At 46.6% G+C, this 23,812-nt stretch overlaps 1 protein-coding gene across 3 annotated transcripts in view; it reads right to left on the bottom strand.

Moving 5' to 3' along the window:
- The window catches only part of LOC125464943 (proto-oncogene tyrosine-protein kinase Yrk-like), a 310,765-nt gene that overhangs the window by 210,826 nt on the left and 76,127 nt on the right, over window positions 1–23,812 (bottom strand). The window contains exon 1 of one of the 3 annotated variants that reach the window (XM_048557893.2): window positions 10,017–10,583. The exons of the other annotated variants lie outside the window; for them this stretch is intronic. The gene's annotated coding sequence lies outside the window, so the exon portion shown is untranslated. Of the gene's footprint in view, window positions 1–10,016; window positions 10,584–23,812 lie in introns of those variants that run through there. 3 annotated transcript variants of the gene reach the window in all.

A 23,812-nucleotide genomic window follows, 5' to 3' on the forward strand; every position in this document is an offset into this window, starting at 1 on the left:
GACAGTTTGGCACTTGAATGGGAGAATGATGGATGATGGCAATGACTAGCTATCTCTGTCAGAGATGGCACAAACACAATGGGCTCAACAGTCCATTAATAGCTTGGAACTTGCTGCTGATCATTTTCTCAGTAAAAATGTTATTTGTTTTCCCTTGACACAGTAGGTCAGGAAAGAGGCTGCTTTTCAACAGAGTCATAAGACAAATTGATAGATTTATATTGTAGACATGTTGCGAATCACTGGTGCGTGCCCATTAGCTGACCAATAACGATATGTTACTTACAATAGACAACAAATGCTGGCGATCACAGTGGGTCAGGCAGCATCCATGGAGAGAAAGTAAGCTAATGTTTCGAGTCTAGATGAAGAGTCATATAGGCTTGAAACATTAGCTTGGTCTTTCTCTCCATGGATGCTGTCTAACTCCCTGTGATCTCCAGCGTTTGTTGATTTCAGAACAGATTCCAGCATCTGCAGTAATTTGTTCCTTTAAGTTACTTACAATAATTGTTTGGTACAACGGAACTTGAGTACTGCTGAAAAAAAGCCTGTTGAAACTGTTTGTCTTGCACGCATCAGAACAACTTACAGAAATAGCAATTCCAGGGGGACACCAACATTTATCCATGGTAATGCCTCCACCAATCAGAGTTCACTTGCCAACCAATCACCTTCCTCCTCTGACACAGGGTAAATGTTAGTCGTCGCCTCAAACAGTGATTCTTGCAAATTGTACTATTGTGTGCAAGACTATAAATTTCAACTAAACAAATTATTTTTCAATACTACTTCCAATAGGAGGCTCAATGACGAAAACAGAAAACTAGATGTTTAATTCAGGAATAGCAACCCAACACACAGGTCATTTTTGGATTCTGCCCCAATGACATAATGATATTTTATTGTACCAACGTCTAATTGGGCCAGAGGTGAGCTCAATGTCCAATCAGTAATGCCGGACACTGCCTAAGGGTGGAGCCTAGAGTGTAGTGCCCAAAGGCAAATGGCAGCCATAACTGAGCTTGCTGTTGTCCTGCTGCTTGGAGCAGGCAAGAGCAAAGAGAGGTCAGCTCGCTGTCAGTGCAGGAATGTAGCCAAATGATTCATCACAAGGCACATGACTTGCTCTCCCTCAACAATAACAACGATGAGTTCCTCCGCTCCAGTAACCTTTTCTTTTCATTGAGAGTTTAATTCTGGTGCAGTATTACATCACAGCTCCTGTGCAGTGCTCCCAACAGCATTTTGCATTAACACATCAGACACTCTTCAGTCTTCCTGTTTGCCACATGGAAAGTTTGCTTTCAGCCCTCTTCAGGTAGTGAACAAACTCATAACTGATCTTATTGGAAAGTTAACTGAAGGTAAGGAGTGTCTCTCTCCTCCACGCACATGTTGAAAATTGCAGTGTGTTCTAAAGTCAGAAAAGTGACACATCATTCAGCAAAGCAATTATCAAGCTGCATCTGCACCTAATGTCACTCCCAGAGGTATCTGCAAATCCAGTTCCAGAGTTATCTGTCATTTTAGGTGAGATCTGTATCTAGTTTCTTAAAGTTGAGAAAACAGACTCCTATCTCCCTCATAAAACAGTGCGTTTTGTAAGAACAACTTTCAACATCAAGGTTGTATTTACACTTGCGCTACTGCACTGAAATTGCTGAGACCAATGAAAAGATTCAGATTGTCAGCATAAAGCTTATATAATAGGCTGTGAACTCACACTCCTACCAGCATGAGACCTCACTGCAGATGTGAGTTTAGAAATGTGTTCACAGCTCTGCTTCTGGTCTATGTATTATTTAGTGTTCTGAGAGTGTAAGTGAGAGATTGATTTATCAACTCTTTCAAAACAAAATCTTTGTTCCAGTTTTTTTTCAATCTGGTAATTCCAACACTATCTGACTCCAGAATATAGTCATTTTTGCAACATTGTATTCATTGGATTTCTGATTCCCAATGATCTTTACCCAACACAGTGAAATCTTTTGATGATCAGCATGTTTGAGACAGTCAGTAATTTAGTAATGTCAAAATTTTCTATAATCCACAAGTTAGATTCTTAACAAGACAATTTTGTCACAATATTTTGAAGTTTTTTCTGTTGGTCAGCTGCTTTGATCACTAAGTCATTTTCTGAAGAAAGGTCCCGACTCAAAATGTCAACTTTCCTGCTCCTTTATGCTTCCTGAGCAGTTGTGTTCCTCCAGCTCCGCACTGTGTTATCTCTGATTCTAGTATCCGCAGTTCTTACTATCCTTGTGTGTTGTTTTGACCATTACCAGCAGGAATGAGAATTTCCTATCATTTTTGTTAATTTACAATTGCTTTTAAGTTGCTGCTTAGAGTCACAATGACAGAAAATAATATATTACAGGGTATCTGCTGTATTATCATTTGAGGAGTGATTTCCTATTAAGAAGTCAACATTCAAAAGAGATAAGATTCCAGATTTGTCACATGACCACAAGCTCACTGCACTGTAATACTTGCAGCACAGGCTGTGTTTAGTGATTAGTCTAGGCTGAAGATAGATAACAAACCACCTAGAGATCTACGCGCCAATCACAGGCTGACAGTTCCAGACTGTGTGCCCAGGGCCATCGGTAAATACCAGCAATATAGCCATCGAGAGGTTCACTGATGCACCAGATGAGTGAAAGTATCATAGGGGTAGGGAGGTTTGAACCTAACAGCCAGGTCATTTCTGGATTCTGAGTGCACGCCATCAGGTCATTTTAAACCGCAAATATCTAATTCTCAATGTCCAACCAGTAACGCCGGACGCTGCCTAAGGGTGGAACCTCAAATGCAGGGTTCAATGGGTAGATGGCAGCCATGGAGGGTAAAGGAGGGCATCAGAAGGAAGCATGAGGGAAGTGGCTCACAGTGGGGATCCCCATCCCATTGTCGAGTCCCTCAATCAGACACAAAGTGCTTGGAAATGAGGGACGACCCCTGCAGCATACACGTCCACAGCTCCCCCTTCCCACCACAGCTCAACCGGACTTTTCTTGGTGTCCTCACTATCAACTAACGCTTGAATACCAGGGGCAGTAGGACAGAGCCTCAGTTAGGGTCAGGGGCCATTCACAGGAAAGAATAATCCCCACCCATCATCTTCAGGGACAAGTAAACGTGTCCCTTCCATGCTGAAACCGCCTCAGTAGGGTGGCATTAAATGTTGTCAAATGTGTGCAGAAACATTTCATTTCTAAAGTGCACTTTTACTCTCTCTGTAAGTCTGCATCGTTAGATTTTTGCAGGGTTTAAGTTGTTAATCCTGATTTGTTTTTGTTTGTAAATAATGTTGGTTTTTCCATTGTCCTGGTTTCTCTCTCTACTGCTTCAATGATTGCACAGTGTGATTAACGCGACTGGGAACTAAGCAGAGAGGATGTGATTTGCAGCACATTGGAGCAGAACAATCCAGTCCGTTCCTGTCTCAGTAAATTCCCCACAAAGGAAAAGTTGTTTGTCAGTATCATTAGTCTCTGACCTTGACTCAGAGTTTAGAAATTAGCATTCAGGCCCCTTATGATTGCAACTGGTATTTTGGAAGTGGGACAAAATGGTTAACACAAAAAACCAATAGCTTATATTTATACAATTCCTTTATGTTTGCAGAATCCACAGAAGGAGATATTTGGACAAATAGTTTGAAGCTTGGTCAAAGCTGGGTGTTTTAAGGAGAGTGTCAAAGGAGGAAGAGGCAGACATGAGGAGAGGTTAAGGAGGGGGTTCCAGAGTTCAGCACCTTAGCAAATGAAGGGATTTAAACCAAAGGCATTCATCAGCTAGATTTAGGTAAGCATCGATACCACAAAAGGTCTGATTGAAGTTCACTGATCTAAAACGTTAACCCTGTTTCTTTCCCCACAAATACTACCTGACTAGCCAAGGTGTCAAGCCTATTCTGCTTTTTGTTTAACCTTGGAGTGTTGGAGGACTAGTGGAGTTTACAGATAAGTACAGCAGCAAGGCCATGAAGAGATTTAAGGAAAAGGGTGAAGAAGGGAAAACTGGAACAAGCATTGCCTAAAGTTATAGGAAATGTGTTACACTAAGAATAAAACTTGAAGTGAAGAAAACTTGCTATTAAATAAATGCTTTCAAATATTGCCTCATCTCAGAAATATAGGCATCCTCTATGAAGTTAGCCCTTTGGTACATCAGAACTTAAACAATACTGAAAAAGGACACATATCGGCAAAGCTTTTTAAGTTAGACTTGTAGGATATTTGCAAGAAAAATAATGGTAATTGGAAGAACTTGTACACTGAATGAGAACAAAGCACTGGTCAGTTGGCAAGTGGGCTTTGATTAGTAGAGGGGTTACCATAGAGAATGCACCAATTAGATGATGACTGACAGCTAACTGACAAGTGCTGTTTGAATGATCAAGGCAATGTCCCAAGGAGTAAACCAGCGAACAGCTGTGGTCAACTTTGCTAAGTTGCAAACATTGCTCATGTTTTAACTTAATAAAGCAGGTAAAAAGCTACCCTCTGGTTCATGCCTCAGGGACAATGCTTTAAGAAATTAAAGCAATCTGCTTGATTTAAAATTTGAAAAAAAAAAGCTAATCAGCTAAATGTCAGCTCATTCTCCAAAGCAATATCCCTATCAATTATAGCCTACTAGCCAAAAGTCAGAAAACACACGGCACCAGGTTACAATCCAATAGGTTTATTTGAAATCACAAGCTTTTGGAGCTTCAGTCCTTCTTCAGGTGTTAGTGAGAGAGGTAGTATCAGGCACAGAATTTATAAGTAAAATGAATTCTATGTCTGATACTACCTCAGTCACTAACACCTGAGGGAGGGCTGAGGGTCCCAAGCCTTGTGTTCTTAAATAAGTCTGTTGGGCTATAAGCTGGAGTTGTGTGATTTCTGACCTAGTCCACCCCAGTCCGACACCATCACCTCCATTCTCCTAGGGTATAAAATGTTGTTACCTTTTGCATTTTGTTCTGATAAATATCCTGATGAGTACAAGATGAAAAACCTTGACAAAATCTGTGTTTTTTTCAACAAAAGCCCCTTGCATGTGTCATGACAATAATCTGCTCCAACTGGCTTATACTGGGTAAATGGGCATCCATTTCATAAAAGAACACCAAACAAATATTTTTGTGCCTTGGGGAAATAAAAAAAACTAAGTATGAATCCATTTTGTGAGCATTTCACATGCAATTGATGCAACAATGTCTTTTAACGTGACCAAAGGCACTACATAAATCCTTTGTAAACTTGTTTTCTGTCTCCCTTTGAATCACCTTTCCCAAATCTGGTCATACAGATCAAACTCTACCAGTTAGCCAAAAAGTGCATCAGAGTAGATCCAAAATAGCTTCTTGTGTTTCAACTCCCCCCTCCCACTCCCTGGGTGCCATGCCCATCCTGGGCCTCCTCCAGTGTCACAATGACACCACCCGGAACCTGGAGGAACAGCATCTCATATTCCACCTTGGAAGCCTACAACCCAATGGTCTTAATGTGGACTTTACCACCTTCAAAATCTCCCCACCTCTGACCTCATCCCATGCCAATCCTCCCTCTCATCCCTGCCTCATTGACCTGTCCATCTTCTCTCCCACCTATTTGCTCCTCCCTCCTCACTGACCAACCCCCACCACTGCCTACCTGCACTCACTATCACTACCCCACCTACCTTCCCCAGCCCAACATGCCCTCGATTTATTTCAGAGCCACCTCCCCCTCCTCCATTTCTGAAGACGGGTGCCGACCCAAAACGTCAGCTTCTCTGCTCCTCTGATGCTGCCTGGCCTGCTGTGTTCCTCCAGCTCCACACACTGTGTTATCTTCTTGCATTTTTGTTGTTTGTGTTGCTTCACATGTGTCAACCCAAAGATCACAGACGATGGGTGCAATCATTGACAAATTCCACTGCATTCAGGCAATGACTCATTCCCCTGTTGTTCAACACTGTTTGTGAAAGAGGAAAAGTTGAGTGAAAGGAACGTTTAACCTCCTGTATAGGTGTTTTCATTAACAAGTAATACATAACTTCCAATGGGCTATGGCAAATGATAAGCAACTGGATCAATGGCTAATATAAAGGCCATGATTCAATGTCACTGACTGAATTACACTGAACATGGTGGCCCTTTAGCAATATTCTATTGAATTGCATTTAGCCAAGTTATTCAAGAAATCTACTACCGTTCACAAACCATATCCAGAAACAGCCCTTGTGAGGCCCACAGAGTCCTTTACTTTCCTGTCTTATTGTCTCGATTCCCAAGGTAACATTTCAGTTTCATTGCTGAACAGCTGCAGTCTCCAGAGTGATATTAATGAACATGTTGAGTCTAACAAATTGCTGGTTTATTACTTGAGGTCTGAAAAAACCTCATGGGTCAAAACCTGTCCAGCCGTTCCATGAGGTCACACGTAATTTCTGAGGAGGATAATTTGATTAAACCCAACTAAAAAGTTCAAGTTTTGGTAATTACAATTAAAAAGGTGAACAGTGTACCTGACAGTGTCTAAGGAAAATAGCGAACATATACACTTAGTCAGGTGTTAATCGCAAACAAATTGAAAATTCAGAAACCTTTCCATTTAACCATTAAAGCAATAGAGAAAATTACCAAGTATTTTTCAGATTAGGATTCCAACAGCCGTGAGCTCGTATTGATTCTCCTGTCATTTTCATGTTCAGGTAATGAGTATCAACCACCTAAAGGCTGATAAGATATCAAATTTCCTTGCTGGTGACAGATCATAGTCATTACAATTCTGTTAAAGTCTGAGCATGCAGACCTTTTTCTATTTTGGCCTCAGCCATTCAGAACTTATTCAATACCTTTGGAAGAACAGAGATGTAATTGTTAATATTGAGGTGTTCTTTTCAAACTTGATGTTCAGTAATTAATGGAGTAGGGGGTGGGGTAGGGGGGAGGGCACTGGATTAGCCAGACCCAGAAAAAACTAAGATGACCAGCTTGCTCAGGTACAGGAAGCTGGGATAGCCAACAGCAGTGAGAGCCTGGAATGCAGAACTCGCTACTCTTCCTGACCCACAAGGAACACTGTAAAGCCACGTCCCTTCTCCCTGAAGCTGTCCCTGCTTAACTTCAAGCCACTCATGTTAAACCCTGTAATGTTAGGTTAAAACCAGCCTTATTAAAATATTTAAATATTCATCTAACCTACTGCTCCCTCCTCTGCTAAGTCTGGAAGGGGGTAATATGAAAGGGTTGGAAGTAAGTATGAACAAACACAGTGAATTTTGTAGAAACTCAGCAGGCCTGTGGAGAGTGAGAAAATAAAGAGACAGACAGATTTAACCATTCGAGTCTGGTATGCATCATCTTCTTAAGTTCTGAAGAAGAGTTTTAACGAACTTGAATCATTAACTCTGTCGTTCTGTCTCTCTCCATCCACAGATGCCTCCAGACTTGCTGAGTTTCTCCTGTGTTTTCTCAGTTAGTTTCAGAATTCCAGCACCTGCAGGATTTTGCCTTTATTTGAGGTAGGTAGAAGCTGGGTTTGAGATTTTTAAAAAGTATCAACATTCCCAAGCTGAAACATCAACATTCTTGCTCCTCTGATGCTGCTTGGCCTGCTGTGTTCCTTCAGCTCCACACTGTATTGTCTCTGACTCCAGAATTTGCAGTTCTTACTATCTCTCAACATTTAACCCACCTGTTTTAGGGCTTAAAGGTTATTCTTTAATTTCTGGAAGTTTTCTGACAACTTTTGAAGACATTGGCCTCCCTCTTCTTGATTGTGGATGATCAGCCATGATCATAATGAATGGTGGTGCTGGTTCGAAGGGCCGAATGGCCTACCCCTGCACCCATTGTCTGTCTATTATCTATTTTCAGAATGAAGCAAGAGAATTTCCAGGAAGGCAACCCAGACCTATTAAAGGTGAGAAATCCAACTGCATCTTCCAGCAAACAGGCAGCTGATTTCAGGCAGAACTCAACCCCAGACAGGATAACACTCCTGTCAAACAGCAACTCCAAACCCCAGCAGGTACCAGGAACCTCGACGCCCCTACCACAAAGGGTCAACAATGAGAAAAGTGAATGCAACTTCACAAGGGTTTCTGGGATTGGGAGATGTGGGGAGAGGGGTTTGGAGGGGTCAGAACATAGAACATAGAAAACTACAGCACAGTACAGGCCCTTCGGCCCACGATGTTGTGCCGTGGAATAATCCTAATCCAAAAATAAAATAACCTAATCTACATTCCCCTCAATTCACTGCTGTCCATGTGCATGTCCAGCAGTCGCTTAAATTTTTGATTCTGCTTCCACGACTACCACTGGCAAACTATTCCATGCGCTCACAACTCTCTGGGTGAAGAACCTCCCTCTGACGTCTCCTCTATATCTTCCTCCTAACACCTTAAAACTATGACCCCTCGTGGCAGTCAATCCTGCCCTGGGGAAAAGTCCCTGGCTATCGACTCTATCCATGCCTCTCACTACCTTGTACACCTCCATCAGGTCACCTCTCTTCCTCCTTCTCTCCAGAGGGAAAAGTCCGAGCTCAGTCAACCTCTCCTCGTAAGATAAGCCCTCCAGTCCAGGCAGCATCCTGGTAAACCCTTTGCACCCTCTCCAAAGCCTCCACATCTTTCCTATAATAGGGCGACCAGAACTGGACACAATATTCGAATGGTAACCCTCTGGATGTTGATAGTGTGAGATTCAGTGATGGAATGTCGAGGGACAGTAGTCAGAATGTCTCTTCTTTGTGATGGTCATAACCTGGCATTTGTGTGGCATGAATATGACTTGCCACTTTTCAGCTCAAGCCTGGATATTGTCCAGGTCTTGCTGCATTCAAACATGATTTGTTTCAGTATCTAGGAAGTCATGAATGATGCTGGATACTGTGCAATCATAAGCTAACATCCCCACTTCTGACCTTATGATGGAGGGAAGGTCATTGATGAAGCTGCTGAAGATGGTTGGGCCTAGGACACTACCCTGAGAAGCTCCTGCAGAGATGTCCTGGAGCTGAGATGATTGACCTCCAATAACCATGACCATCTTCCTACGTGTCAGGTCTGACTCCAACCATCTATTCTAATGCTGTGTCAGGGAATTATTAAAAGATTTGTAAAAGGCCCTGTTCTGCTGCAGCAACTATGTATGTACTCAAACTGCAATTGGCATTTGATGAGGTGATAACCAAGTGACAGTAGCTAAGCTTCATTATATTCTTTCCTAAAATAGACTACAAATCACATGCTAAAAATATAACAAGATCTTTTCACATTTTGAACTGAATGACAATTGCCCAGAAATTATGACTAGAATTAATGGTGTACTGATATAGCATAGCCTCTACATTTTTTTTTGTTGGCTGGTTAATGTGGATATTAACCCTTGATAAGAATAGTTAACAAACAAATACTTTGCAAACATATTAAATATTTTCTAATGTCATAAATAATACCTAAACAGTTAGGGCAGTTTTGAGTCTTTTCCAAATTTGGCATATTTCAGAGAATGAGGTGGGCTAGTACAAAGTATCACAAAAATTTGTGTAATTGCTTCAGGCATCATCGAGGTAACTGTATGTAGAGTATAATGTCCAAAAAAATGAATTAATCAATGGAGTCACCTAGGCAACAACATCAAGAATCATAGAAGTGTCACAGCACAGAGGCCATTTGGCCCATCCTGTCTGTACCAGAACAGTCTTGACCTGAATAGTTTTACATAAGAAGGGAAAACCTACCCATTGTTACAAGTTTGGTATCATCCAAACTGTTAGAAATAGTGCATGAATATTTCTTTCAATACCAGAAACATCATTAGAGGGAGCATTCAAATAATATTCCATTAGCAAGCTCAAATTAGAAGAAAATAATAAAACTCCATGGTGTGGATAAAATAATGCAACATTGATTTTTTTCACTTCAAATGTTGTTGGTGTCTTGTTGTTAAGTTAAGAGATGTTAAAAGCATTTGTACATTTATCCCATTGACACGTAAACAGTTCAAAGTAACCAGCTTCACTTACCTTGTCGTTTCACCATAAAACTGTAATTTTAAAAACTTCTTGAATCTGAAAGTCGGTCTAACAATCACACATAATAAGGATTGTAATGTAATGCGCAAACTTTGTTGTCCGCTTAAAGGCACTTCGCTAATTCGTACATTAAAGTTAAACATCCACCCCTTCTCATTTCTAGCTAAGCCGACATATCCTCGGACACTTTAGAATTTCTCTTTAATTGTTGATTGTTGAAAACGATGTCTAACTTCCCTATTATCCCATTTTTGGCTTTTTAACTGAAGTTGATCTTAATTGTGCTGCTGTCAGTTCCTTTGCAATTATATTTAGCAATCTTCAAAAACAGGAAGCAATTGTATGAAGAAATTTCTATATCCTTCCTCATGTTAGCAAAACAGTTCCATGCCTGAATTCTGAGTTCCAACATCAACTGAGGCGAACATGATTTAATTATAAATTCCCTTCTTTCTCTACAATTAAATATTGAGACCCATTGAAGCCCATTGAGGCCCATATTGACGAGCCTCCAGGCCCATGGAAACAAGCGCTTTTGTGTTACTGACAATAAGCTTCAATGCCTCAAGCTAGAGTGCCAGATTTTTTTTTGTAAACAGAAGCTCAGGAAACCTGTTCTTATGTGTATGTTGCTAACGGCTACCAATCTTCTCAGGGTTACTAACAGCAACAACAGCATCATCCAAATGATTAGGTCACTTTTGCATGTTCTCTGTAGGCAGAACAGTCCTGGTCGTTCTGCCCAGACACAGAAATGCAAAAGCTTCTGAGCTGCCAACATACAGGAATGTCAGCTTCACTAAAGAGATTAAGAGAGGACATAGTTAGTTCCTCCTCCCAAGTCATGACCTGCAACATAGATGCATTGCTCTCCCATCACTGAGATTTTCAAATTTGAAAGAAGCAGTGACTCCAATAAACCCACACGAAGCTGAATTAGAAGTGAAAAGAGAACTAATTTAAAACAATCCAATTTTTAAAAAAGTTTTTTTTCACATTCCCTCACCGACACTCCTGATCGTTAGATTTTGTGAAGACATTTACTGCTAGCTTTAATACTCTCTTTCACAATTTCCACTTGACCTCTCACTGGGTTATGAGAAATAGAACTAGGATAATGAGGTTGCAAATAAAGCCCCTCCTCATGATCTGTTCATATTCTGTATTTTGTTTCAAATGAATAACTGTGGCTGTACCTTGTCACACTTTGCTTCGCTTTCAGTGTGTGTGTGTGTGTGTGTGTGTGTGTGTGTGTGTGTGTGTGTGTGTGTGTGTGTGTGTGTGTGTGTGTGTGTGTGTGTGTGTGTGTGTGTGTCAAACTGTCTAGCAATAATGTTTGAGAACAAGTTATGGGAAGCCAGACTAGAGTGAAGTGGAATATGAATGAATGTGGAAACAGCCAAGGATGCCACTTTCTCACTGTGACTGACAAAAGGTCACAAACTCAGGAGGACGTATTCTGGTATCAATCAATAGGTACCATACTCAGGTCGGATTCTGGGTTGGGGTCAAATGGAGGTCAGGACTGTACAGGGGAAGAGTCAGCAGGCAGAGAGGCTTCATGAAATGGCAGAGTGCAGCCAAGCTTGGTGAGCAAGATCTTGAAACTGGAGGCCCAATAGGAGCCCTCAGGCTTGAAGAAGCTGCAAGATGGAGGCACTTTTTCAGCAAAACTTTTAAAATGTTTTGAAATAATAAGAAGTGGCCATGGCTGCCATCACAGAAGCAATTCATCCACATTGCCGTTGTAGTCGATAGGAACTGGGGACGGCATCTAAAGCTGAATGCAGAGTTGTCCCCATTTCTCCAGTCAACAGCCAGTCCATGGACCTATCCTCAGAGAGAGGCAGCAGGAATTTGAGCAAATTCCTGTCAGGGTCTGGCAAAAGGCTGCAAAAGGTCACAGTGTGCATTCATCGACAACCCACTGCTTTTAGGCAAGTTGCTCTGACAGCATTCATCTTGCCACGGGATAAGGATCTGGGGTCAGAGTGAGTGCTGGTAAATTGGTCACCAGCCAGTGGTGAGCCTCTACACAAAGGTAAACATTCTGTTCTTGGTGTCACACAGACACCAACACACCATTCTACCCTTTATTTATACATAGCACAGAACTACTGAGGCACATGTTAATACCACATGCTTCTCTAAACCTCTTTTTATTTCCAACCAACATCATTTCACACATCAATCTTGCAGAAGTGAGAGATTTCCATGGAAACTAGCGACAGCACTGAGGATATGCATCGGACATTCTCATTTGGAAGACAGATTGACTCAGGGTCAGAGGGGGACATGATAGCTGATTGGTAACTGTAGAGGTGAGCTGTGGGGGGGAGGAGGAATATTTTCAGACAAATGGAAGCGTAATATATTTTCTTTATAGCCCAAAGGAGGAACTGATTTTCAATTACAAAGCCATGCCTCAGCCTTAAAGGAAGTCTGATCCAATGGTGGGGGTGTCCGTGCCGAAGGAAGTTAATCACTGGATCATCTTTCTATTATTCATTCACAAGACAAGGGGGTTGATGGCTGGGCCAGCATATATTGCCCATTCCAGAGGGTAGTTGTCCATTAAGGAAGGAAACTGCCATCCTTACCTGATATGGCCGTTTTGTGACTCCAGAACCACAGTAATGTGGTTGACACATAACTGCCCTCTGGGCAATTAGAGATGGGCAATAAATGCTGCCTAGCCAGTGATGCCCTCATGCCCTGAGTGAAAATAAAATGAGTCAAGCACATTGCTGTAGGTCTGGAGTCACATGTGGGCCAGACCAGGGAAAGGATGGTAGTTTCCTTCTTCAAAGGACCAGATGGGTTTTCCCTGACAGTCAGCATTGGATTTGTGGTCATCATTAGACCCTTAATTCCAGATTTTTATTGAATTCAAAATCTCCCATTTGCCACAGCAGGTTTCAAACCTGGGTCCCCAGAACATTAGCAATTATTCAATGAGAACATTAATCAATGGATTAACAGTGATATCACCACGAGGTCATCACTTCCCCTAAACTCTGCTATCTTTATGTAACCCCATAAAGATTTTCCAAATGGCATGTAAACATTTTGCAATAACAAGGAGAGGAGTACTCACTCTGGCCCCCTACACTTGCTGTAAACATTCTGATCCTGGGGCAGATGTTACTGAGCAGATGTCATCTACAAAATACCTTGCAAGAGCTGTGACAAACACGACATTGGACAAACTGGCAGCAAGCTAGCAACCAGGATACATGAACATCAACCAGCCACAAAACGACATGACCCACTTTCACTCATATCCTGACATACAGATGAGGAAGGACACCACTTTGATTGAGACAACACATCCATCCTAGGACAAGCCAAACAGAGACACGCACGAGAATTCCTAGAAGCATGGCATTCCAACCGGAACTCCATCAACAAACACATTGGCTCCAAATCAATCTACCATCCCCTGAGAAAAAGAACAGGAAATGACATCACCAATGCAGGAAATGACATCACCAACCCAAGGAAACCTAAGCAGATAAATAGAAAGCGGGACATAACACCAGTGCTTCATTGGAGGCTCACTGATGATGTTACCGAGAATGGTGACAAAACATCTGGGAACAAACCTGCAAGCTCAGTGAACCAGCTTACATCTGGAACAAAATAAAGACCCACTCTCTTGTGGGCCAAGAGGAGGAGAGTGCTGTGTTGGAGGTGAAAGGAGGACGTCGGGTTGGCTGTGCACCCTTGTGACCAGTGGATCTTAATGCTGGCTTCGGCCTAACGCTGGTTCAGGGGAGCAGCCAACCTGCAACGATGGCTGCGGCAAGTGCTCGTGCCCCAGGCCAGGGGGTCCGGAACACCATCTGTGTTTCCGTAAAGAAGGTGGATGAAGGTGCACCTGTGGACCGCACCTTCTTTGTGAAGAGGGTCCTGTTGGACTGTTGCGGGTTCGCTGCTGCGGACATTTACTGCCTGCAGGATTTCCCCGGAGGAGGTTTCTACGATGTAACCTTCAGGATTGCCAAGCTTTGCGAGCGCTTCCTGGAGGTTTTCAAGGAGAAAGGAGGTGAGGGCCCCCTCTCTGTCTTGACCGCTGTCCTGCTGTTCGTGATGCCAGCACAGAGGAGCCGTATGGTGACTGTACACATGTACAACCCGCATGTGCCAGCAGTTGATGTCCTGACCTTCCTTGGAAGGTACGTGAAGGTGGAAGGGGACCTAACCGACATCATGGAGCCCTTTGGCATCTGGACCAGTAAGAGGCAGGTCAAGGTGGCGCTGAGGATGGGCGCGGACGGGAATGTCGTACACCCACCGTCCAGCTTCGCGATTGGCGGGAGCAAGGGCTACCTGACCTATGCAGGGCAACCTAAAGTCTGCCATGCCTGTGGTAGGTCAGGTCACATGGCGGCCGACTGCAAAGCCACCATCTGCAGGAACTGCAGGGAGGAGGGACACCTTGCAAAGGATTGCCCACGAGAGAGAAGCTGCAACCTTTGCGGGGAAGCGGGCCACTTCTGTAGGGCATGCCCGCAGCGGGGAACCACCTACGCCCAGGTCGCCGGCAGGGGCAATGCAGGGCCAGCCCCTCCACGGAGGAGAGGAAGGCACCAGGGCCCAGCAAGGACCCCACTAATGTGCTGGAGGGCCAGGTCGTGCAGGAGGGCCCAGCCCCGCAGGTTGGGCCCGAGGCCAGCAAAGCGCCCCTGCAGGCTCCGCTCCCCGCCCCCGACAACCCGGTGTCGATGGAGGCGGCGACAGGCGACCCAGGGGAGTGGACGACGGTCCAGAAAGCGAGGAGGAAGGTGCGTCGACGGGCCCAGGAACCGCAACCATCAGGCGGGAAGAGGCAGCTACAGGGGGGCTACAAGAGCTCCTCTGACGAGGGGGATTCGGAGAGGGCTCGCCCGAAGCAGAAGTTAAAGATCTCGAGGGGGAAGGAAAGCAGCACCACGCTTCCAGGTGACGGGAAGCATCCTGAGGCTCCCTCCGACACCCAGTCACGTGCTGCTGGGTCACTGGAGGGCCTCCCGGAACTTCCAGGCGGAAAGGAGGAAACAGCACATCCCCAGCCTGACCCAGAGCCGGACTCTCCTGCCTCCGTACCCCCAACGGGGGGAATGCCACCCAGAAGGCAGCACAGACGGTTTCCTGAGCCCGGAGAGCGTCCAGCAGTTCGCCCGAGCAATGGGCATGAAGGGACAGATAGAGGGGCTGGACCTTGGACTGGGGGAGGATACAGCGGTCAGTGCCCACAATGGGGGTACGAGTTGCGAGCATTAATGTGCGCAGCGTCAAGTCCACCGCACGATGTGTGTCCACGTTGGCCTACCTGACCACCATCAAGGCGGACCTCCTGTTTCTGCAGGAGTGCGGGATACCGCACCTCGGCAGGTACGGGAAGTGGTCCGGCCCTGGATCTGTGGGCCTTCAATCTGGTCGGGGGGTAACGACTGTTGCTCCTCGGGCCTGGCTATTCTGCTGCGGGGGCGCAACTTCACCATCTGTCAAGTTCAGGAGGTGGTGGGGGGGGCGCCTCCTAGTGGCTGACATCACCTATAGGAACGCTCCCCTGAGGCTGATCAACGTGTACGCCCCAGCGGTACGGAGTGAGCGGTTGGCCGTCCTGCAGCGGCTTCCACCCCTGCTGGCTACGTCCAGGCCGGTCATCCTAGGCGGAGACTTCAACTGCATTATCGATGCAGATGGAAGATCCGGCGTGGGGACAACGGGTGGGGGGAGTCAACTGGACGTCACGTCCAGATTCCTGATGGGCACAGTGAAGGACGCCAAGCTGCTCGATGTCTTCAGCGCCCCTGCAGACGGAGTGCAGTGGAAGTACACCTGGTTGCGGCCAGACGGGTCTATTCGCTCAAGGATAGTCTTCCTGTTTGTGTCACGGGCGCTCTCAGTCCAGTCCACCGGCGTTGAGCCAGTGTTCTTCTCTGACCACTGCCTCCTGCTGGCCGACTGTCACTTACAGGACGACCAGCCGGCCGGCAAGGGGACGTGGAAGCTCAACACGACTCTGTTGACCCCAGAGAATTTCGAGGAGCTTAAGAGGGAGTACGCCGGTTGGAGAACCGTGAAACCCCTCTTTGAGTCTCCAGACGACTGGTGGGAGACGGTGAAGGAGAACATCAAGAGGTTCTTTGTCCTCAAGGGTGTTCAGAAGGCAAGAGAGAGGCAGGGAAAGCTGTCGCGACTCCAGAAAAGGGTGCAGAACCTGCTCCTTCTGCAGTTGATGGGGGTCGATGTCACGGAGGACCTCCACGAGGTGAGGGGCCAGCAAGCCTCGCTCTTCGCCACGGAGGCCTCCAGGATAATCTTCCGGTCCAGGGTCCGCTCCGTGGAGCAGGACGAGATGTGCTCGTGTTTCTTCTTTCAGAAGGTGCACAAAGACAGCTCTGTGCTTAGCCGGCTGAAGGAGGACGACGGCTCGGTGACGTCATCTCGGCCCGACATTTTGAGGATCAGCAGATCCTTCTATGCCGGACTGTACGACACGAAGCCTACGGACAGCACGGCCTCCGAGTCGTTCCTGTCGTCTATCACGGAGGTCTTAGACGACGGCAGGAGGGAGTGGCTGGATCGGCCGATATCCCTGGATGAGCTGACCAGAGCCCTCAAGTCCTTGGAGAGGAATAAGACTCCCAGGAGCGACTGCTTACCGGTCGAGCTGAATTCCACTCTATAGGACCTTGTCGGCCAGGACCTGCTGGAGGTGTACGATAGTGCGCTTCGGGCAGGGGAAATGTCCAAGTCCATGAGGAAGGGCATCATCACCCTCATTTACAAGAGGAAGGGGGAGAGGGAAGAAATTAAGAATTGGCGTCCCATTTCACTATTGAACGTGGACTACAAAATCCTGGCCAAGGTCATAGCCAACCGGGTCAGGTCTGTCCTGGAGTCGGTGATTCACCCTGACCAAACCTGTGCTGTGCCGGGCAGGAAGATTGCTGAGAGCCTCGTGCTCATCAGGGATACGATCGCCTACGTACAGGACAGGCGGGTGGACACCTGCCTCGTCAGCCTGGACCAGGAGAAGGCCTTCGACAGGGTCTCTCATGCTTACATGAGGGACGTCCTCTCCAAATTGGGGTTCGGGGAGGGCATCCGCAATTGGATCCGGCTGCTCTATGCCAACATCGTTAGCGCAGTCTCGATCCACGGTTGGGAATCGGACAGTTTTCCCGTCAGATCTGGAGTCAGGCAGGGCTGCCCGCGCTCTCCTGCCTTGTTCGTGTGCTGTGTGGAGCCCTTCGCCGCATCCATCAGGAAGGACGTGAGCCTGAAGGGCGTGACTATCCCAGGCAGTGGAGGCCTTCAGATCAAGACCTCCCTGTACATGGACGACGTCGCCGTCTTCTGCACCGATCGTCGGTCGGTGAGTAGGCTGTTGAGCGTCTGCGGCCAGTTTGAACTGGCCTCGGGTGCCAAAGTCAATAGGGGTAAGAGCGAGGTCATGTTCTTTGGGAACTGGGACGACCGCTCCTTCATCCCCTTCACCGTCAGGACAGAATACCTGAAGGTGCTGGGTGTTTGGTTCGGTGCAGCTGGGGTGTGCACTAAGACTTGGGAGGAGCGTATCACCAAATTGAAGCAGAAGCTGGGCAGGTGGATGCTCCGGTCCCTCTCCATCGCGGGTAAGAACCTGGTTGTCAGGTGCGAGGGGCTTTCGGTACTGTTGTATGTGGCGCAGGCCTGGCCTATTCCCTGGACCTGTGCCGCTGCGGTCACCCGGGCCATCTTCCATTTCATTTGGGGGTCGAGGATGGACCGGGTCCGCAGGGACACCATGTACAAAGACCTGGGAAATGGGGGAAAGGGCGTACCGAACGCCACCCTCGCCCTGACGGCTACCTTTGTGTGTGGCTGCATCAAGCTGTGCGTAGATCCTCAGTACGCAAACACCAAGTGTCACTACTTACTGAGGTTCTACCTGTCCCTGGTGTTGCGAAGGATGGGCCTGGCCTCTTTGCCGCGGAACGCTCCGAGTAGTTGGACCGTTCCGTACCACCTGTCCTTCGTGGAGAAATTTTTGAAACGAAACACCTTTGACCACAAGGCCGTCAGGCAATGGTCAGCACATAGTATCCTCGAGACCCTTCGGGAAAAGGAGAGGGTGGGTCCCGTCGTGTGGTTCCCCACGCAGACTGCCAAAGTCATTTGGCAGAATGTCTCATTGCCAGAACTTTCAAACAAGCACAAGGACATTGCTTGGCTGGCGGTGAGAGGGGGTCTGCCAGTGAGATCTTTAATGCATGCCCGGAATCTCTGCGCCACCGCACGCTGCCCTCGAGGTGGCTGCGGGGGGGACGAGACTGTCGATCACCTCCTTCTGGAGTGTGCCTTTGCGCAGGACGTCTGGAGGGGGATGCAGTGGTATTTGTCGAGGTTCGTCCCGAGCAGCTCCGTGACGCGGGACTCCGTGCTCTACGGGCTGTTTCCCGGGACGCACACCGAGACCAACATCAGCTGTGCCTGGAGGACCATCAATGCGGTGAAAGACGCTCTTTGGTCTGCCCACAACTTGCTGGTCTGCCAGCTGAAAGGACTGACCCCGACCGAACGTTGCAGACTGGCGCACTCCAAGGTCCAGGACTACGTGCTGAGGGACGCGCTAAAGCTTGGGGCAGCCGCCGCCAAGGCGCGGTGGGGAAAGACCACGGTATGAAACCCCTCGTCCAGAATAGAAAAAAGGGCCCTATCTGGTAACTGGGCCCAGCTGGCTCCTTCCCCAACTGGTCAGGGGGCCAACGGGGACTGTGCCGGGTGACGACTGCCGGGGTATTTTCTTTGCTTTTTTTTTTTGCTTCTTTGTTTTTTTCCTTTAGTTGGTGTACATACCCCCTGGGTAACCCGGAGCGGCTTGCATGACTGGGTAGGTGTATAAATATGTTTTCTTTTTTGTACATCTTATGCATAAAGTATATTTTTTCAAATCAAAAAAAGGTGACAAAATGTCTGAAAACTAACCTTCCAGCTCAGCCAGCAAACTCACATCCACAATTTGGACTTGTGTTACTAACGTACTAGGCTTGTATTTGAGAGCTACTTGACTAGAGCATAACATGCATGTTCCAGATGAGATCCAGGATACTCCTGCTCTTGCAGGTCAAATATAAAGGAACACTAAGGCCCGCTTGTCTCTGGTTGCTGTTGCCAGCCAAAAGCTACAATTCAATATAAAACTGAACAAGTTACATTGAGTCTGCAGAACCCAGTATCTCAAAATCTACTGTTCAGCTGCCACAGTCAACACCACCAGAATCACACAGCTGGAAAGCTACAATGTTTTAGCATCTACTCTGTATGAACAAACTAAAGGTTCATTCAAATGTCTTGACATGAGTTATGTTTTTATTTGCTTCTCATTTCTAGTTGTGTGTAGGTTTCATTTTTCTTACATTTTAGTAACTAATAAACTCACTCTACTCAAGGAAACCTAAGTAAATTGGTTCAGTTTACAACATAACCGCATTGGAATTGGGAAAGTTATCCACGAGGGAGGTGATCCTTTGTTTTATGTAAAATTTGCTCCCATCAGTTTGGGGCGGGTGGCATTAATGAAGAATAGGACTCAGTTTCTCTCCACAGTTTTCTCTCCACAGATTCTGCTCCAGATGTTCTCTGGCAATCATCCGCTTTTGTTTCAGCCAGTTCCATCATACCAAAGCTGGATCACACTGAGCCCTCACAGTAGTTACAATCTCTCAGTGTGTGCGTGTCAGTGTGTGAGAGTACAGGCATGTGAAGGTGTGAGTGTGAGTGTGTGTGCTCTTGTGCGAGGGTCATTTGTGGATGTGTCTTAATGTGTGTGTGTGTGATCATGTGAGTGTGTGTGTCTGGAAGTGTGAGCATCAGATCATGCAAGTGTGTGTGAGCATGTGCATGTGTGTGAGCGTGTGTGTGTGCGCATGTGTGCATGCGAACGTGTGTATTTCTGTATGTGAGCGTGTGTCTGTGAATGTATGTGTGTGAGTGTGTGTGTGTGGTGTGTGTGAGCATGCAAGTGTTCTCCACTTAACTCAGGGAGATTCTTTACTTAAATTATAGTATCAGATCTCTGAAGCAGACCTCAATATTGGATCTCTCAAAGAAATAACTGAAAAATAAGTCAATTCCACACACCCACAATGAAAAAGACAATGCCATCATCTGAATAATAGATTCTAGCTTCAATGTAGAAGTATTAGTGTGCAAAAATCCTGTTCTTTATTCACACTGACAACTGATCCAATTACTCGAGTGACCTCTTTGTATGGAAAAGCAGACTACAGGATTAACATGGAGTTGGAATTTTTGGACAATTCATTACTTGAAGACAATTAAAGACATTGCCAATTTCAACGGCCCGTGACTTATTAATGCTGGGGGCTTCCACCATTAGTGTCAGTCTTGAAAACGAGTGACAAAGCTGCCAGACTCATCCTCCAAATGATTTAAACAATTGATTTGACAAAACTTGAATTCATATTGTACCAGCTGATGAGTATTTAATAATATTTGAAAAATAATCTACTTTGAAGACAATCTCAATAGATGATTCTTTGAAGAGTTAATTAGCTTAAAATTAGCATTCATTTAAGCATGTTTTTCATGGTTACCATGAATTCTTTTTTGAAAGACTGAGTAAAACACTGAGACAAATATGAATAGGTATTGGAGCATCAGAGGAGCAGGAAAGCTGACGTTTTGGGCCTAGACAATTCTTCAGAAATGGGGAGGGGAGGGGGGGTTCTGAAATAAATAGGGAGAGACGGGGAGGCGCATAGCAGATGGATAGAGGAGAAGATAGGTGGGGAGGAGACAGGCAGGTCAAAGAGGTGGGGATGGAGCCAGCAGAGGTTCAGTTCGGTGGGGAGGTAGGGAGGGGATAGGTCAATCCGGGGAGGACGGGCAGGTCAAGGGGGCGGGATGAGGTTAGTAGGTAGGAGATGGGGGTGGGACTTGAGGTGGGAGGAGGGGATAGGTGGGAGGAAGGACAGGTTAGGGGTGCGGGGACATGCTGGGCTGGTTTTGAAGCTTGTGAAATCCACATTGCTACCATTGGGCTGCAGGGTTCCCAAGCGAATATGAGTTGCTGTTCCTGCAGCCTACGGGTGGCATCATTATGGTACTGCAGGAGGCCCAGGATGGACGTGTCATCTGAGAATGGGAGGGGGAATTGAAATGGTTTGCGACTGGAAGGTGCAGTTGTTTAGTGCGAACTGAGCGGAGGTGTTCTGCAAAGCGGTCCCCAAGCCTCCACTTGGTTTTCCCGATGTAGGGGAGGCCACAATGGGAACAGCGGATACAGTACACCACATAGCAGATGTGGATGGGGAGGTGTAGGGGCAGGTGGAGCAGCTCCTGCAGTTGAAGGGGAAAGTGCCGGGTGTGGTGGGGCTGGAGAGGAGTGTGGAGTGGACGAGGGAGTCCCGGAGAGAGTGGTTCCTCTGGAAAGCAGATAAGTGTGGGGAGGGAAAAATGTCTTTGGTGATGAGGTCAGATTGCAGATGGCGGAAGTGTTGGAGGATGATGTGTTGGATCTGAAGGTTGATGGGGTAGCACGTGAGGACGAGGGGGTTTCTGTTTTGGTTGTTATTGCAGGGAGGGCATGTGGGGGATGAGTTGCATGAAATGCGGGAGACATGGTCGAGGGCGTTCTTGACCACTGAAGGGGGGGAAGTTGTGGTCCTTGAAAAACGAGGACATCTGAGATGTTTCGGAGTGGAATGCCTCATCCTGGTAGCAGATGTGGCGGAGGCGAAGGAATGGGAATAGGGGATGGCTTTTTTGCGGGAAGCTGTGTTGGAGGAGGAGTATTCTCGGAGGCTGTGGGAGTTGGTGGGCTTGAAATGGATATTGGTCTTCAGGTGGTTGCTGGAGATGGAGACAGAGAGGTCCAGGAAGGAGAGAGAGGCATCAGAGATGGTCCAGGTGAACTTAAGGTTGGGGTGGAAGGCGTTGGTGAAGTGGATGAACTGATGGAGCTCGTCGTGGAAGCATAAGGTGACACCGAAACATTCATCAATGTAACGGAGGAAGAGGTGGGGTTTAGGGCCAGTGTAGGTGCGGAAGAGGGATTGTTCCACGTAACCTACAAACAGGCAGGCATAGCTTGGGCCCATGCAGGTCCACATGGCCATCCCCTTTGTCTGTAGGAAGTGGGAGGAATTGAAAGAAAAGTTGTTGAGGTCGAGGACGGCAATCCCTCTTCCATAGCTACACTGGGTCTAAACCCCACCTCTTCCTCATTACATTGATGACTGTACCGGGGCCGCTTCATGCTCCCACAAGGAGCTCGAACAGTTCATCCACTTCACCAACACCTTCCACTCCAACCTCAAGTTCACCTGGGCCATCTCCGATACCTCTCTCTCCTTCCTTGACCTCTCTGTCTCCATCTCCGGCAACCACCTGGAAACCGATATCCATTTCAAGCCCACCAACTCCCACTGCTACTTAGAATATACCTCCTTTCACACACCTTCCTGCAAAAATGCCATCCCCTATTCCCAATTCCTTTGCCTCCACTGCATCTGCTCCCAGGATGAGGCATTTCACTTCCATACATCTCAGATGTTCTCGATCTTCAAGGACTGCAACTTCCCCCCTTCAGTGGTTAAGAATACCCTGGACCATGTCTCCCACATTTCAAGCAACTCATCCCTCACACCCCCTCCCCGCATAACTGCCAAAACAGAATCCCCCTCGTACTCACGTACCACCCCACCAACCTCCGGATCCAACGCATCATCCTCCGACACTTCCACCATCTGCAATCCGACCCCACCACCAAAGACATTTTCCCTCCCCACCCTTATCTGCTTTCTGGAGGGACCACTCTCTCCGTGACTCCCTTATCCGCTCCACACTCCCCTCCAGCCCCACCACACACGGCACTTTTCCCTGCAACTGCAGGAAATGCTATACCTGCCCATCCCAGGCTCTTTGACTTATCTGTCTCTTCCCCACCTATCTTCCCCTCTATCCATCTTCTGTCCACCTCTCCCTCGCTCCCTATTTATTTCAGAACCTCCTACCCCTCCCCCATTTCTGAAGAAGAGTCTAGGCCCGAAACATCAGCTTTCCTGCTCCTCTGATGCTGCTTGGCCTGCTGTGTTCATCCAGTTCTGCACCTTGTTATCTCAGATTTCCAGGATCTGCAATTCCTACTGTCTCTAGGAATAGGTATTGACTGCCAGGAAGAAGGGGGTGAGTAATCAGCCATGATTATGATGTTTTATTCCGGGTCACGTGTCAGTCAAATTGTGGGATTTAAGCTTTCTCATGTAATTCGTTTAGGAATGTCTCTCCAAACATGAGTCTCTCATTTCATCATCTCTTTGTGTAAATATCTCATTCATAAATTATTTGCACCCTCACATTTTTGTCACTCACTGTTTCACATTTACTGTAATCTCTTGTCGATCAGAGACTTTCAATCACCTCTATTGTTCAATAGAGAAATGAAGTTCTCAACTTACAAGCCAACATTAACAGGATCATCTATCAAGATAACAAAATGTGAGGCTGGATGAACACAGCCGGCCAAGCAGCATCTCAGGAGCACAAAAGCTGACGTTTCGGGCCTAGATAGATCATCTAGGCCCGAAACGTCAGCTTTTGTGCTCCTGAGATGCTGCTTGGCCTGCTGTGTTCATCCAGCCTCACATTTTGTTATCTTGGAATTCTCCAGCGTCTGCAGTTCCCATTATCTCAGGGTCATCTATCAGACAGGTTTTGTGAGAGCAAATTACTGCAGATTCTGCAGATGTGTACTGAAAACAAAAAGTGCTGGAGGTCACAGTGGGTCA

This window comes from Stegostoma tigrinum, chromosome 24, assembly GCF_030684315.1.
Source record: "Stegostoma tigrinum isolate sSteTig4 chromosome 24, sSteTig4.hap1, whole genome shotgun sequence".
NCBI lineage: Eukaryota > Metazoa > Chordata > Chondrichthyes > Orectolobiformes > Stegostomatidae > Stegostoma > Stegostoma tigrinum.